Source organism: Aotus nancymaae, unplaced genomic scaffold, assembly GCF_030222135.1.
Source record: "Aotus nancymaae isolate 86718 unplaced genomic scaffold, 86718_ANA_hifiasm-v0.15.2.pri h1tg000053l, whole genome shotgun sequence".
Lineage (NCBI taxonomy): Eukaryota > Metazoa > Chordata > Mammalia > Primates > Aotidae > Aotus > Aotus nancymaae.
The window spans coordinates 17,986,053-18,001,674 of NW_026988467.1; the positions used below are offsets into that span (position 1 = coordinate 17,986,053).

Here is a 15,622-nt window from a genome sequence, read left to right on the forward strand (position 1 = left end):
TAAGCCATCACAGAAACATGTCACTTACCATCAGACAAAGAAACCATTCACTGGTTTCTGTAAATCCCTCCCCTCTACTTGCAAGAATAAAACAAATCTCAAAGCACAATCAGAATCATAAACAATTACAATTCAAGAAGGTCACTGAATAAATGAGTCTAGTCCCTACGTTTCAGAGAAGGGATAACCAACGCCTGGGGCAGTTATGTGGCTAGTCCAAGATAACACACCTATTACAATGAAAGAGCTAAACTGAAATCGAGATTTTTTGCCTCCAAATCACATGCATTTCTCAATCACCAAGGTAAATCTACTTCTATTTTAAGGCTAGCAAGTATTGTTTCTAAGTCAAAGTCTAGTATCAAAAGGGCAAGAATATTATGAGATGCAGTAGGAAGGAGACCAGAAACAGACCAACCACAGATCAGATCAGGTATGTACCTCCTTCTCATACACTAACTCCTCAGATTATGATGCAGAAAATACTTTGAATTTGTAGCAACTGTATTTGACCGTCATTTCCTCTGGTACCTCCTCTAGCAAAAAAAAAAAAAAAAGCCTGAAACGTGACTGAAATCCATTTATTAAAATTCTATGCAGCAACAACCGAATTGGGAAAAGTATAGGCTGGCAGAAGGAGGGAAAGTTATATAAACCTGGGTTAATTCTTACTCATTCTTCTAATTTAGCTGAGATGTCAACTTCTTTTAGAAAGCCCTACCTCCTTCCCTAGACTACTCTCACAGCAGAGTGATCCCTGTACTTACGGCATTCTGTCTACCCGTCTGGACCAAGTTCTTTGGGGGCATTCTACCTTAGCTCTTCAATCCTAGATCTAGCACTGAGTGTAGTAACACACATTAAGTGCTGAATTAATGAATTCATAAACTTGCCACATCTATTGAAGCCTCAATATAAATGGCAAAATGTGGCAATCCTCTCCACTGATTTAAGATGTGGTTTTCAAACATTTTTTAGAAGACGTTTTGTTTTGTTTTAAGACACGTAGTCTCACTCTGTAGCCCAGGCTGAGAGTGCAGTGGTGCAATCTTGGCTCACTGCAACCTCCACCTCCCAGGTTCAAGTGATTCTCCTGCCTCAGCCTCCTGAGTAGCTGGGATTACAGGCAGGCACCACCACACCCAGCTAATTTTTGTATTTTTAGTAGAGACTGCAGGGCCAGGTGTGGTGGCTCAGTGTCTTTAACTCCAGCACTTTGGAAGGCCAAGGCAGGCAGACCACCTGAAGCCAGGAGTTCGAGAACGGCCTGGTCAACATGGCCAAAACCCAGTCTCTACTAAAAATACAAAAATTAGCCAGGCATGGTGGTACGTGCATGTAATCCCAGCTACTCAGGAGACTGAGGCAGGAGAATCAATCGAACCTGGGAGGTCAAGGTTGTAGTGAGCCAAGATTGCACTACTACACTCCAACCTGGGCGACAGAGCAAGACTCTGTCTCAAAAAAAGTAAAATAAAAATTAAAAATGTTATCAGAAACCCCAATGTGGAAAATCAATGCATCTGTCCTCAGTTGGTTTAAACTCTCATGGTTTGATAGAAAATACTTCACTTTGATCACTTCTTGGCTTTCTAGCTAAGATCAGGTATAGCAGATACCTTACTCTGAAACTCATAAACCTAGAACAGGAAGTAGCAGCAGCTGAGCTATAACTCAGTCATCTGAGTAACTTTCTTCCTTATCTCCATCTTTTATCTGTCACCCTCTGTCCTCCTATAGGAGGATCTGTACTGAATGAATGACGTTTTCTTGATGGTGGGGCTTAGGAGCAGAAAGACTGCCGACCACTAAATGAGCTATAGAATTCTAGTTGCTAATTATAATGGTATTCCGCTTGAGGCCTTGCTAACTTCTGAACAAGCAGGAACATGCACTGAACCAACAGGCCTATGTCTTAAGGGTCAATAAGGTAAAAATAACCTACTTGTCTATCAGTATGTGGCTACGAGCTAATTAAAACAAAGTACAGTATCACTGTGTTCTAGATTACTCCACAGAACCTCATTTCTGTATACAGACCTTCCCCTGGCTCTCAAATATAGGAGAGTATTCTTCCTCCCATTCTCACATACAGGCTTGGTGAGAAACAGCCAAGCATAGTAAAAAAGGCATTCATGGGCTTTAGAGTCAGTCATACCAGTCTGAATCACAGACCACCATTTACCAGGAGAACCCTGGAAACATTACTTCTCTGCACTTCAGTTTTCTTATCTGTAAAATACAGACAATACTGACTACCTTATTAAAGTTTTCCAGGGAATTAAATAAACTCATGCATGTCTGGCTCCCAGAATAGTAGGGACTCAATGAATAAGTACTATTATTAATTATTCAGATTTAGCTTTGGTAAAGAGGCAAAAATAAGAAAAAGAAAAAAAATGTTATTGGCTTCAGCCTGAAAGATAAAACTGAAAATCAATACAGAAAAAGGAAAACTATAATACCAAAAAATGCAACAGGAATAGTGGTTTTTAATATATACATGTCATATATCTATGACAAACTAGCTAAGAACACGAGTTATTTTCTGGTTGATACAGGTTTTTCTCAAATTTAGCTCCTGCAAAGAACCCACTGCCTGATTTTCTTAACTATATTGGCTGCCCCAAAACAGTAACTAGACTCCCCAGTGTCAGCAACCCTGACAGAAATTACACCCTGAAGTCTTTCCATAAAGAGAGAACACCGTGTATTCATAACAGACTGCAAAGTTGTTCAAGTCAGAACTACTTGGATACCTAAATTCAAACTCATTTATCTTGAATTATCTGAAGAGTGAGCAATTTCAATCTAAAGACCTAGCCTTTTAAGGGGTGCCCAAGAACCCCCCCAAAAATGTAAACAACAATTTCTATGTATGCACAGTTTTCTGTGGAAAGGGTCCATATAGCTTTCATCAAAATGTAAAAGTTGTCTGTTACCCAGAAAAGGTTAAGAATCACTGTTAATATTCTCCACAGAGCCTCTTGGAACCACATAAGGGTAAGCTGGGGTGAGCATATCTCAAGGCAAATATTGTACAGTGCTAATTTCATAACCTATAAACTTCATGCTGGATTATGTTATGAAAACTCTTTGCCTATTTCTCCATTCCTTTAGCACTTTTCCTATCAGAGTTTTTCTTTTTCCAGCCTGCCCTCTGCCAGGCCCCCCATCATCTGCTTCTTTTATGCCAAAGGCCATTACCTAAAATGGCCTTATGGGTACCACCATGCAATACTGATACCTACTTTGAAGCAAGTTCCAGTTTACATTCAAATCTGCTATTGTTAACATTTCTTTTTTTTTTTTTAAAGGAGGGGTTTCACCATGTTGGTCAGGCTGGTCTTGAACTCCTGACCTCAGGTGATCTGCCCGCCTTGGCCTCCAAAGTGCTTGGATTACAGGCATGAGCCACCATGTCTGGCCTTATTGTTAACATTTCTTATTTCTGATTTGTCACTTGAACGCTAAGTATAAATGAAGGACATGGTGCCATGCAAATCTTTCTAGTATTTTTACAAATGTAAAATACCGTCTGGCCAGGTGCAGTGGCTCACACCTGTAATTCCAGCACTTTGGGAGGCTGATGACGCCCTACAAAAAATTACCTGGGAGCGGTGGCACACACCTGTAATCCCAGCTACTCAGGAGGCTGAGGCATGAGAATCACTTGAACCCAGGAGGCATAAGTTGCAGTGAGCTGAGATCGCACCACTGCACTCCAGCCTGGGCGACAGAGTGAGACTCAAATAAAAAAAAAAAAAAAAAAAAAAAAAACCTGTCTGAACTTATTAATTCAATGCAAACACAACCATACCCATATATTTTGAGTGTCTGGAGATGTATTCAAGCCATGAAAAGCGCAACTCCAGCTTTGCACTCCTGCCAAGATGCTTAAATGTTATCAACTTACTGAACAACAACCACTTGCGTCAAATACAAACTCCCATACTCCCTCAGGGTACAAAAGTAGAACTGCTCTATTTCAATCCTTTTTAATCAATACCCCATTACCAGTTGATAACACTTCACCACTGGTATATGTTCCGATGAAATCTACAACCTACACTTCATTTGCTGTTCATATAATAAAATTTTCCATTTTAGCAATTGTAACCTTTCCGTGTGTAAAAGCAAAGAGAAAATATTAAGAGCTGTGAAACACATCAAGAGGAAGATTAATTTTAGCTTCAATGGTATGAGGCAAAGTAAAAACTTAAAGCCACATAAAACTAAGTATTCCATATTACTACAAATAGGTTTAAACGATCTATACTGGAAATTACCCTTAAATTTATCTCTTAACAACTGCTTTTTATTCAAAAGAAAATTAAGTTTCAGTTTTTGTAACTACTTGCATGTTGCAACCAACTCAGAGCTTTTATAAGTCCTTCTATGAAATGCACTGAGAAAAAGTATACTTGAAACACTTAAGTCACAACTTTTTGTGTCCCAAAAAGCCACCAAATTCACCAAGCAGTGTCACATTCAGCACTGCAGTTCTTACTACTTTGTATATCAAGGACGCCTACTATAGGTTTCCCTTCATTTCTGTTTAATTGCCTAAACAGCTCAAAGATGCAGGTAATGAGTAATTTACTTGGTGGTACAATTCAGAAACTTAAAAGTCCTAACCGAGTATAGGCAATCAAGGTAAAAAAAAAATGAAATGAGAAAGTAATTTAAACTGACAAATTATTAAGATAGGTTTAAGAGATCCATCACTGAACTCTGCCTTGAAGCAAACCAGTCAACCTTACCCCTTCTTCCGTCACCGGAAAGCAATTAGAGACATTGACCAAAACTAACCATGTTTTCTATAAGCAACACTAAGTTATCACTACACTTTCTCATCGGTAAACAACTCCTAATTGAGCAGAATCATGCAGAATAAAAATATTATGAAATCAGTACACATATCACACTGGAATGGAATTCATCTTTGCACTGCGCCACGGTGCCTGGATTGAAAAACGTGAACTATATTTAAAGAACAGAGAAAACGACACTTGACAGAAACCAAACAATGACCTGAAATGACTCTAAGGGAGATTGTTTTCCCTTCTCAAAGTAATCTATACAGACAAGAATCAAACTACAGTCTGTGAAATAATCTGGGGACCTCACAGCAGTTAGCTTCTTACTTGCTCAAACACCCTACAATCTCTAAAAGTCAAACACGATGACACAAATACAAAAACACAACACATCTAACATCCAATCATTATTTATTGATTTACACATATACAGTGGGTGTAGGGAGGAGGGGATGCATGATGAAATGTTATTCTCAAGTACGCAATACCTTTCTAAATCTCCGTGGAAGTCATGAATTCAACGTTTTACCCTCACCGTCTAGTTTTTGACTAAAAGACCTCGTCACCAAGTCTTTTCAATCAAAGCTGTCCAAAATTCTACAATCGAGCAAATAACATGAAATTAGAAACATTCAATACTAGACTTTCCTCCAGAAGCCCTGGCAACTCTCTAGACATCAGGCCTATGAAGAGTAAACTAAAACCCATAAAAAATATTCAGCCTAACACAAATCTTCCAAGAAGTGAGACTTTTGTGGGTGATGGGTAATGTCAGTGAACTTCCTCTTCCTTTAAAAAGGTCAGACAGGGAAGCGTCCAGCGTCACATTTCCTCAGATCTCGTTCTACCCCAAACCACATCACAACTCTCCCATTACTAAAAAAAATTATCCAGAGGGACTGCTTTCTGTACATTTTCACCTTAGACTGAAAATTCAACTTACCTCGAAAACGAGCTGATTAAGTTTTAAACATGAAATTTACCGATATAGTTTATTATGTACTAACAATAATTAGGGAAGCCCACTGTGCCCCGCTGTAGGGGGCGCCGAGGGGAGGTGAGGAGTAGGAGGGTGTAATCCTCACAATAATCAGAGAAAAGCCTTCCCTGCAGGGTTGGTCCCAGGCACCAAGCAAATTCTGCCCAATAAAGGGAGGGAGGGTACCTTAGGAGAGGAGGAGGGGTGAAGGGTTCCCCCAGCTCTAAAAGGAAGGGGCTGCAGAAGCACGGACAAGTGGAGCTAGCTTTCACAGTATTGCAGAAGGTCTGGGGTTCCCTCTGCAGTGCTGCCGCCGGGCACCCCAAAAGCTCCGGCCAAGCCAGATGCAGGAGGGGCTTGAGCGGCAGCCCCTTTCCTAGCTGGGCTGTGGCGGTCAGCAGGAAAGTATCCTGGGCTGCGGGGTCCCCCTGGGCCGCGACGACTAGAACCGAAGGGCCGACAGGAAGGTGAAAAGGATACTGTTGGGACGCCTGGGTCTGGAGGGCCCTGATGTTCGGGTGAGGAGGGGGGGCCGCTGCCGCCGCCGCCGCCGCCGCCGCCGCCGCCGCTGCTGCTGCCGCCGCTGCTGCCGCCGCCGGGTGAGGAGGCGGTACCGCTGCCGCCGCCGCCGCCGCCGCCGCCGCTCCGGTGCCGGGTCCGGTTCCTGCTGCAGTCGCTGTGCCTGATTTCAGAGCCGGTTTCTGCGGTAAACTCATGGCAAAGCGAAGCCACCAACCCCCCCAGAGCAGGACCGGGCGCGCCGGGGTGCAGGGGCCGGGGGCAGCGGGGGGGCGGGATGGGGGCAGACCCGGGGAGGCGGCGGGAGCTGGGGGCTGGGGGGAGCCTGGGAGGAGGAGGAGGAGGGGGCCCGGGCCGGTCACACACGCCCGACGCCGCCGCCGCCGCCGCCGCCGCCTCCGCCGCCGCCGGCAGCAGCAGCCGCCCCGCGGGCCAGCACCACCGGCTGCCGGTCTCCGTGACAACGCGACCCCAGGGGGGGGGCCGGACCCGGCGGGGGCAGGAGGCGGAGAGACCGGACCTTTCACGGCAATATCCTCATGGGCCGGCAGCGGGGGATCTTTATCCCCCTCCCCGGGGGAAGCGGCGCCCTTCTTGGTAGCGGGGCTCAGGCGATGCCGGCGGATTTTCTTCACTCAACGAGCAGAGCATCCAACATGGCGCTGCGGCCGCCTCCAGCAGTCCGGCAGGACGGCCGCTCGGAAAACTTCGGGCTTTTTCGGAATAGCTCGGGAGGCCGAGGGTGGGGAGCCTCTTCGGCTCTTTCCGGAGACTGAGAGGGGTCGGGATTCTTCGGAGACGCTCGGGTGCGTCTTCGGCCTCCGTTCGGGAGCGCTCAGGGGCTAACTCGCTTCCTCGGCAAAGATCGGCGACAGGGGCTTCTCGGGCTTGCCGCGGCGCGGGTACGGGGCGGAGGCAGAGACCAAAGGCGAGGTCTGGCCTGCGAGAGTCATTCCCTACGGCCCAGCCTCGAAAAACAATGGTAATGGCCCCGGAGCCTGCTGTTCCCTGGGTCTTGCCTGCAGGGACGGAGAAGCAGCGGCGAGACAAGAAACCCCGGTTCCTGGGGAAGGAACCGCTTAACCGGAATGGAACCCGCTGGGTAGGGACCCGCTACCGGGACTTCGCATAACCAGTGCTACCCTCCGGCCCTTAACCACGCATTTCACACCCATTGTGTCGACACTTTTTCCTCAGACGCTCTGAGAGGTGACTGGAATGAGGAGACCCATTTCCAGAGGACACTGAGAGGAAAAGTGACTGGCCCAAGGTCACCCTGCGGGGGGGAAAGGACAGAGCCTAAATCTAAATGCCACCTTCGTCTGGATGAACCTTGCCACCTCCCAAGTTGGCTGGGGACATGATCTGAGCCGCCATATCTAATGAGCAGCCTTAACTGAACTCTGCGGATGGATTCTAACCTAGGCCTTCCCCAGGACTGGAGGGTCCTTTGACCAGCAGCCAGTGATCAGCTCCCCAGTGTCCTATGCTGGGTGACATTTGTTGATAAGGATTTTCTTCCCAACCAGACCTGCCAAGATCACTCCCACCCCCACCCCCAAGCAGGGGCCTTGTCCTAAGCACAGTAACATTGAGTGGGAAAGAAGGGCAGGCATCGGCCAGGCGCAGAGGCTTACACCTGTAATCCCAGCAATTTAGGATGTCTAGGTGGGTGGATCACTTGAGGTCAGGAGTTCGAGACCAATCTTGCCAACATGGTGAAACCTGGTCTCTACTAAAAATAAAAAAATTAGCCGGACGTGGTGGCACGCGCCTGTAATCCCAGCTACGGGGGAGGCTGAAGCGGGAGAATCGCTTGAACCCAGGAGGCGAAGGTTGCAGTGATCCGAGATAGTGCCATTGCACTCCAGCCTGGGCAACAGAGTAGACTCCATCTCAAAAAAAAAAAAAAAAAGAATGGCAGGCATCATGGAGCAATCAAGTTTTAATAATAGTTACCAAACATAGCACTAAGCACTGTACCCTTCCTTATTTCAAGCAGTCCTGTGAAATAGGTAGTATCCATTTTACAAATGAATAAACTGAAACTGGGGAGGCTCAATACCATCACACAAGAGAAAAGCTGAGAAAATTATGACTCAAAATGCACAGAAGACTTTCCCGAGGTCGCATGAACAGTGTGGTTGGCAGAGCTAAGATTCGAGTCTAGTTCTGCTATCCTGCTTCATACTGCTTTCCTTTGTTGTTGCTGTTGTTTTTGAGACGGAGTCTCCCTCTTGTTGCCCAGGCTGGAGTGCAATGGCAGGATCTTGGCTCACTGAAACCTCCGTCTCCCAGGTTCAAGTGATTCTCCTGCCTCAGCCACCTGAGTAGCTGGGATTACAGGCATATGCCACCACGTCTGGCTAATTTTGTATTTTTAGTAGACACAGGGTTTCTCCATGTTGGTCAGGCTGGTCTCGAACTCCCGACCTCAGGTGATCTGCCCGCCTTGGCCTCCCAAAGTGCTGGGATTACAGGCATGAGCCACCTCGCCCAGCCTGTTGTTGTTTTTAATTCATACAAAGCTCTACACATAGCGGATGCTTAATTCGAAGACAATCCCTGGGAGCCCCAAATGCTCCTGCTGAGATAAAAGGGTATCTGAAAGAGAGTTGATACCACAACCCCCTACAGCGTTTTTCTAGCTAGGGCTTCACAGTTTCTGACATTGAAAAGGAAGCCTCATTCCCCATCTCCAGACTGGAAAACAGCAGGTACTTCATACTGTGGCATCTTAAACTGTCTGGATTTGTAACACCTGATTATTTAGGATGGGATTTTCTGCTCCTCTCCCGGCATGACTGGCTTCAGGAAGAATTCCCTAGTGGTCCTTCAGTTCCCCAGATTCTGCTTTCATTTTCTGAGATCTCAGGCTTCCTTATCCCAATCAAAACCTGCTTCCAGGAAAGGATTTGACTTCTCATTTACACTAGGGTGATAACAGGCTGATAATTGCCTAATTGTTATTCTTTTCTGAGCTAGTTTTATTTTCTAATTTAATAATAGCTATAAGCATCAGGCGATTACTGTGTGCCAGTCTTAGCTAAGCACTTTATGAACCTTATCTGTCTCAGCCTCCCAAGTAGCTGGGATTACAGGTGCACACCACCACGTGGACCCAGCTAATTTTTTGTATTTTTAGTAGAGATGGGGTTTCATCATGTTGGCCAGGCTGGTCTCTAACTTCTGACCTCAAGTGATCCACCTGCCTCAGCCTTCTACAGTGCTGGGATTACAAGCATGAGCCACTGTGCCTAGACTATTTATTTTTGAGACAGGGTCTCAGGCTGGAGTGTAGTGGTGCAATCATGGTTCAGTGCAGCCTCAACTTCCCCGGGCTCAGGTTATTCTCCCACCTCAGCCTCCTGAGTAGTTGGGATTACAGGTTCACACCACCATGCCCGGCTAATTTTTGTATTTTTTTGTAGAGACGGGGCTCACTGTGTAGCCAAGGCTGGTCTCAAACTCTTGGGCTCAAGGGATCTGCCCACCTCGGCCTCCCAAAGTGCTGGAATTACAGGTGTGAGCCACCAACCACTCCCTGCCTCTACAAATTTAAAAACAGATTCAAAGATGTGAAAACTCTCATAACATTTTTTTTTTTTTTTTTTTTTTGAGATGGAGTTTCGCTCTTGTTACCCAGGCTGGAGTGCAATGGTGCGATCTTGGCTCACCGCAACATCCGCCTCCTGGGTTCAGGCAATTCTCCTGCCTCAGCCTCCTTAGTAGCTGAGATTACAGCCACGCGCCACCATGCCCAGCTAATTTTTTGTATTTTGAGTAGAGACAGGGTTTCACCATGTTGACCAGGATGGTCTCAATCTCTTGACCTCATGATCCACCCACCTCGGCCTCCCAAAGTGCTGGGATTGCAGGCACAGACTTTTAAGTAAATGTACACAAATTCCAACCCAAGGTATCTGACTTCAACATAGCAACTTACCCACTATGGCCAGAGGTACTATCAACAAGAAAAGCTGATTTTAGCCAGGAGCGGTGGCTCATGCCTGTAATCCCAGCACTTTGGGAGGCCGAAGTGGGTGGATTACCTGAGGTGAGAAGTTCAGGACGAGCCCGGCCAACATGGTGAAACCCCGTCCCTACTAAAAAATACAAAAATTAGCTGGGTATGGTGGTGGGCGCCTGTACTCCCAACTACTAGGGAGGCTGAGACAGGAGAATTGCTTGAGCCCAGGAGGCGGAGGTTGCAGTGAGCTGAGATTGTGCCATTGCACTCCAGCCTGGGCAACAAGAGCAAAACTCCATCTCAAAAAAAAAAAAAAAAAAAGAAAAGCTGATTTTGTTAACTTTCCTGTTACCATTGCCTTTGGAATCCAGTCTAAATCTAAGGTCCTTCAGAGCCTGGGCTCTGCTTCCAACCTGCCACACTCCACCTCAAATCCAGAGCTGCAGCCACCTTCGTCTATTGAAAAGGAAACCATTCTTCTTGCCCTGGCGCCCATGTGCAAACCGTTGCTACTCCCTGTATCCCCACACTGTCCTCACTCCCCTTAGCCAATTGGCTAATTCCTAATTCCTGACTCAAAGTTTGGCTCAAGCATCACTTCCTCAAGGCAGCCTTTTTTCATTCCCCAAGCTGAACTAGGGACCCTTCCTCTAGATCCCCTTGGCAGTGGATGCTTAAGTCTCAGGGCACTCTCCATGAGTGCAGCCACTGGAAGCAAATGACCTGAGTTTGATTCTCAGCCCTGCCATTAATTAGGTGTATGATCTCGGAGAAAGCACTTAATTTCGCCAAGCCTTGGTTTTCTCATCTGTAAAATAAAGAGGTTACCTCCTAGAGTTATCATGAGAAATAAAACAAATGCAGCCAGGCAGGGTGGCTCACGCTTGTAATCCCAGCACTTTGGGAGGCCGAGGCGGGCAGATCACAAGGTCAGAAGTTTGAGACCAGCCTGGCCAACACAGTGAAATCCCTCTCTACTAAAAATACAAAAATGAGCTGGGCGTGGTGGCAGACGCTTGTAATCCTAGCTACTTGGGAGACTGAGGCAGGAGAATTGCTTGAACCCGGAAAACAGAGGTTGCAGTGTGCCGAGCACCACTGCACTCCAGCCTGGGCAACAGAGCTAGACTCCATCTCAAAAAATAAAATAAAATAAAACAAATGCAAAACACTTAGCTCAGTCTCTGGCTCATAGTAATTCTTAGATACATTTTAGCTATTTTTATTCATTTATGCAGGGAGATTACTTAGTCTTTTTTTTCTTTTTTCTTTTTCTTTTTCTTTTTTTTTTTTTTTTTCTGAGACAGAGTTTTGCTCTTGTTGCCCAGGCTCTCGGCTCACCTCAACCTCTGCCTCCCAGGTTCAAGCAATTCTCCTGCTTCAGGCTCCTGAGTAGCTGGGATTACAGGCATGAACCATCACACCCAGCTAATTTATATTTTTAGTAGAGATGGGGTTTCTCCATGTTGATCAGGCTGGTCTCTAACTCCCGACCTCAGGTGATCCACCTGCCTCAGCCTCCCAAAGTGCTGGGATTACAGGTGTGAGTCACTGCACCCAGCCAGAGATTATTTCATCATTTTAAATATCTCTGACATCTAGCACTCAATAAATAGGATGTGAAATTTGCTGAATGACTGAATACTCGTGAATTGCCTAAAGACTTAGTGTTACCCTGAAGTTCTGTGTAACAACACAAGAGCCCAGACTGAGTCTAACTGCACAGGGAGAGAGAAAAGCAGGAGTATCCTAGAGCAGGCACTGCAGGCTCACGAGAGGAGCATTATGTCTTTGACCAGCCATCCACTATTCCCAGAGCCCAGTGCAGCCTCTTGTCAAAGACCTACATTCCCAAAGAGCTAGATGACAGATGAAGACTCAGTTGGTACATTTCCTTATAGCTGGGTAATGATGGGTTGCTTGTTACCATGTGGGATCACGACGTTTCCCTTAGTGAGCTGAGGATTGGGCCCAGGAGGGCTACTTAGTTTCTTAATTGAGGTCCATGAAACTTGGTTTGCTGTGTCCTGGCGACAAAGTCTTTTTGAACAAAGTGACTTGGTAATCTCAATTTTCCAGTCCCTAAGGGTAAAGTTAGTTCACCACCACCCCCTCAAAAAAAAAAAAAAAAAAAAAACTTTCCAAAATATCGTGACAAGCTGGAGTTCTCTTACCCTTTCATTTTCCTCCTGGAGGGACTGGCCTTTAAAAACAAGCCATGTTATGCTAAGAGAAGCCATTTGTGTTAGCCCAGAGAGACTTGAGTATCATTAGGTGCTCTGTACTGAAATATGCAAACATCCACAAAGGCCTGCTGAGAATAGATCTAGACCCAAGGTAATTAAGGCATAGAGATGGAAAGCCAAAGTGATTAAAAAGGAAGAAGAAGAAGAAGAAGGAAAAGGAGGAAGAGGAGGAAGAGGAAGAAAGATAAGAAGGAGGAGGAGGAGAAAACAAGATGAAGGAAGAGAAGAAAAAGGAGGAGGAAGAGGAGAAAAAAGGAGGTAAAGGGGAGGAAGCTGGGCGCTGTGTCTCACACCTGTAATCTCAATGCTTTGGGAGGCCTAGGGCTACACTTGAAACCAGGAGTTCAAGACCAGCCTGGGCCACATAGTGAGATGCTATCTCTACAAAAAGAGTTTACAAATTAGCTTAATGTGATGCCACGTGTCTGTAGTTCCATCTATTCAGAAGGCTGAGGTAGGAGGATCACTTGAGCCTAGGAGCTTGAGGCTGCAGTGAGCTATGATGGCACCACTGCACTCCAGCCTGAGAATGAGATCCTGTCTCAAAAATAAGTAAATAATAAAATAATTAGCCAAACTTGGTGGCACATGCCCATAATCCCAGCCATTTGGGAGGCTGAGGCAAGAGGATCTCTTGAGCTCAGGAGTTCAGTGAGCTATGGTTGTGCCACCACATTCCAGCCTGGACTATAGGACATGACCCTCTCTCTAAAAAATAAATATGAAGGGAAAAGAGACTGTGGGGCTCCCACCTGAAGTAGACATGGAGGAAGGAGAGAAACCTCAATGGGAAAAGTAATGATTTATCTCCATTCTCTGTACTGCAAGTATGTTCATCATGAGCCACAAATGCTCATCCACATAGAGCTGAGCCAGCCGGCCCTTCCAAATGCCTTAGGGCCCAGTGATATATGGTGGCGTGTGAGAGTGGTGGTTCCTTTTAAGACAGATCTGAATTCTAACCTTAGAGACTTAACTCTACCACCCTAAGCAAGTTTCCTAACTTCTCTTGACCATTTGCCAAATGAAGATAAGAAGTCAGCCTCTAACACATTAGAACAAGAAGTAAAGGAACTTCTCTGCAGAGACCATCAATAGGGCCTAGGGCACAGTAGGCACCTCAGGAAGCCTTACTTCCTTCCCTGTTCCCCTCAGGGCGAAGTTTCAGCTTCTTTGATTTAACATCACTCTCACTTCTGGGCCCAAGCTGTCTTACCTCTGCCCAATGCATGTATGATTTCTTCCAGCTCTCAGCAGTTCCTAGAGTTGACCACAGCCCTTGCAGCCACTGTGGCCTCAGATAGTTCAGGTTCACTAGGACGCGAAAGAGAGCAAAAAGTATTATTGTAGAATGCTTAAGATGGTAAATGTTGTTATGTGTATTAGCACGATTTTTAACAAGTATTACAGAGTCTGGCCAGGGCTGGAAAGATCCTTAGGGATTACCTTTCCCAGGCTCCTGTTTTAGGCATAGAGCACAGAGTTGGAAAAGGATTTTCTCAAGGTCATAAAGCAAGTGAGCAGCAGAGCCAGGACTCAACAACTTCTCTAAGGTGTCTCTCGTGATGTGATCCTATCCTCTCATTAGGAAGTAGGATCCTACTGAGTGCAGTGGCTCACGTCTGTAATCCCAACACTTCGGGAGGCCAAGGTGGGTGAATCACTTGAGTTCAGGAGTTTGAGACCAGTGTAGGCAACACGGCAAAACCCTGTTTCTACCAAAAATACAAAAATTCACTAGTCGTGGTGCTGTGCCCCTGTGGTCCCAGCTACTTGGGAAACTGAGGTAGGAAGATCACTGGCGCCTTCACTTAAGGCTGCAGTGAGCCATGATTGTGCCTTTGCACTCCAGCCTAGGTGACAGAACGGGACCCTGTCTCAAAAAAAAAAAAAAAAAAAAACTAGGCTCAGCCCAATATCCAATATGGTGGCTCATACCTGTAATCTGAACACTTTGGGAGGCCAAAGTGGGAGGATCGCTTAAGTCCAGAAGTTCAAGACCACCTAGGCAACATAGCAAGACCCCATCTCTACAAAAAATGTAAAAAATAGCTGTGTGTGTGGTGCATTCCTGTAGTCCCAGCTACTTGAGGTGGGAGGATCACTTGAGCTCAACCATGAGCCACAATTGTGCCACTGCAATTCAGCCTGGGCAACAGAGCAAGACCCTATTTCAACCAAAAAAAAAAAGTGAAAGTCACTGGGCACAGTGGCTCCCACCTATAAACCCAGCTATTTAGGGAACTGATGTAGGAGGATCATTTGAGCCCAAGAGTTCAAGGCTGTAGTGAGCTAACAGTGCCACTACACTCCAGCCTGGGCAACAGAGCAAGACCCTGTCTCCTTATTTAATTAATTAATTAATTAATTAATTAATTTTTATTTTATATATATTGAGAGGGAGTCTCACTCTGTTGCCCAGGCTGGGGTGCAGTGGCGCGATCGAGGCTCACTGCAACCTCCACCTCCCGGGTTCAAGCAGTTCTCCTGCCTCAGCCTCCCAAGTAACTGGGATTACAAGCACCCACCACCATGCCCAGCTAATTCCTGTCTCTTAAAAAAAGGTATGTTCCTTTTTAGGGCTGAATAATATTCCACGGTATGAATATACCACATTTTGTTTATCCATTCATACATCAGGGGAGATCTGAGTTGTTTCCACCTTTTGGCTATTGCAAATAATGCTGCTATGAATATGAGTGTATACATATCTGTTTGGATTCCTGCTTTCAATTCTTTGGGGTATATACCTAGAAATGGATCATATGGTAGTTCTATGTTTAACTTTTTGAGGAACCACCCTGCTGTTTTCCTTAGCAGCTTCACCATCTTACATCATCTCTACTAGCAAGTCAAAAGGTTTGAATTTCTCCACATCCTCACCAACACTTGTTATTCTGTTTGTTTTGTTTCTAGTTTTTTCTGTTTTATGGGTTTTTTTTTGTTTTTGTTTTTGTTTTTTGTTTTTGAGATGGAGTTTTGCTCTTGACCCCCAGGCTAGAGTGCAATGATGCAATCTCAGCTCACTGCAACCTCCGACTCCTGGGTTCAAGCGATTCTCCTGCCTCAACCTCCCAAGTAGCTGGGA

The 15,622-nt window shown here is 45.7% G+C and overlaps 1 protein-coding gene across 14 annotated transcripts in view; it reads right to left on the reverse strand.

Annotated features, from left to right (window-relative positions):
* EIF4G3 (eukaryotic translation initiation factor 4 gamma 3) overlaps positions 1–7,013 on the reverse strand; it is a 377,718-nt gene extending 370,705 nt beyond the window's left edge. For 13 of the 14 annotated variants that reach the window (XR_010337748.1, XM_064363412.1, XM_021668355.2 and 10 more), the window contains exons 1-2: positions 6,839–7,013; positions 6,280–6,481 (exon numbers count right to left, since the gene is read on the reverse strand). The gene's annotated coding sequence lies outside the window, so the exon portion shown is untranslated. Of the gene's footprint in view, positions 1–5,763; positions 5,772–6,279; positions 6,482–6,838 lie in introns of those variants that run through there. The other variant, XM_064363407.1, reaches the window with a different exon arrangement.
* Between the last annotated feature and the right edge of the window lie 8,609 nt (positions 7,014–15,622).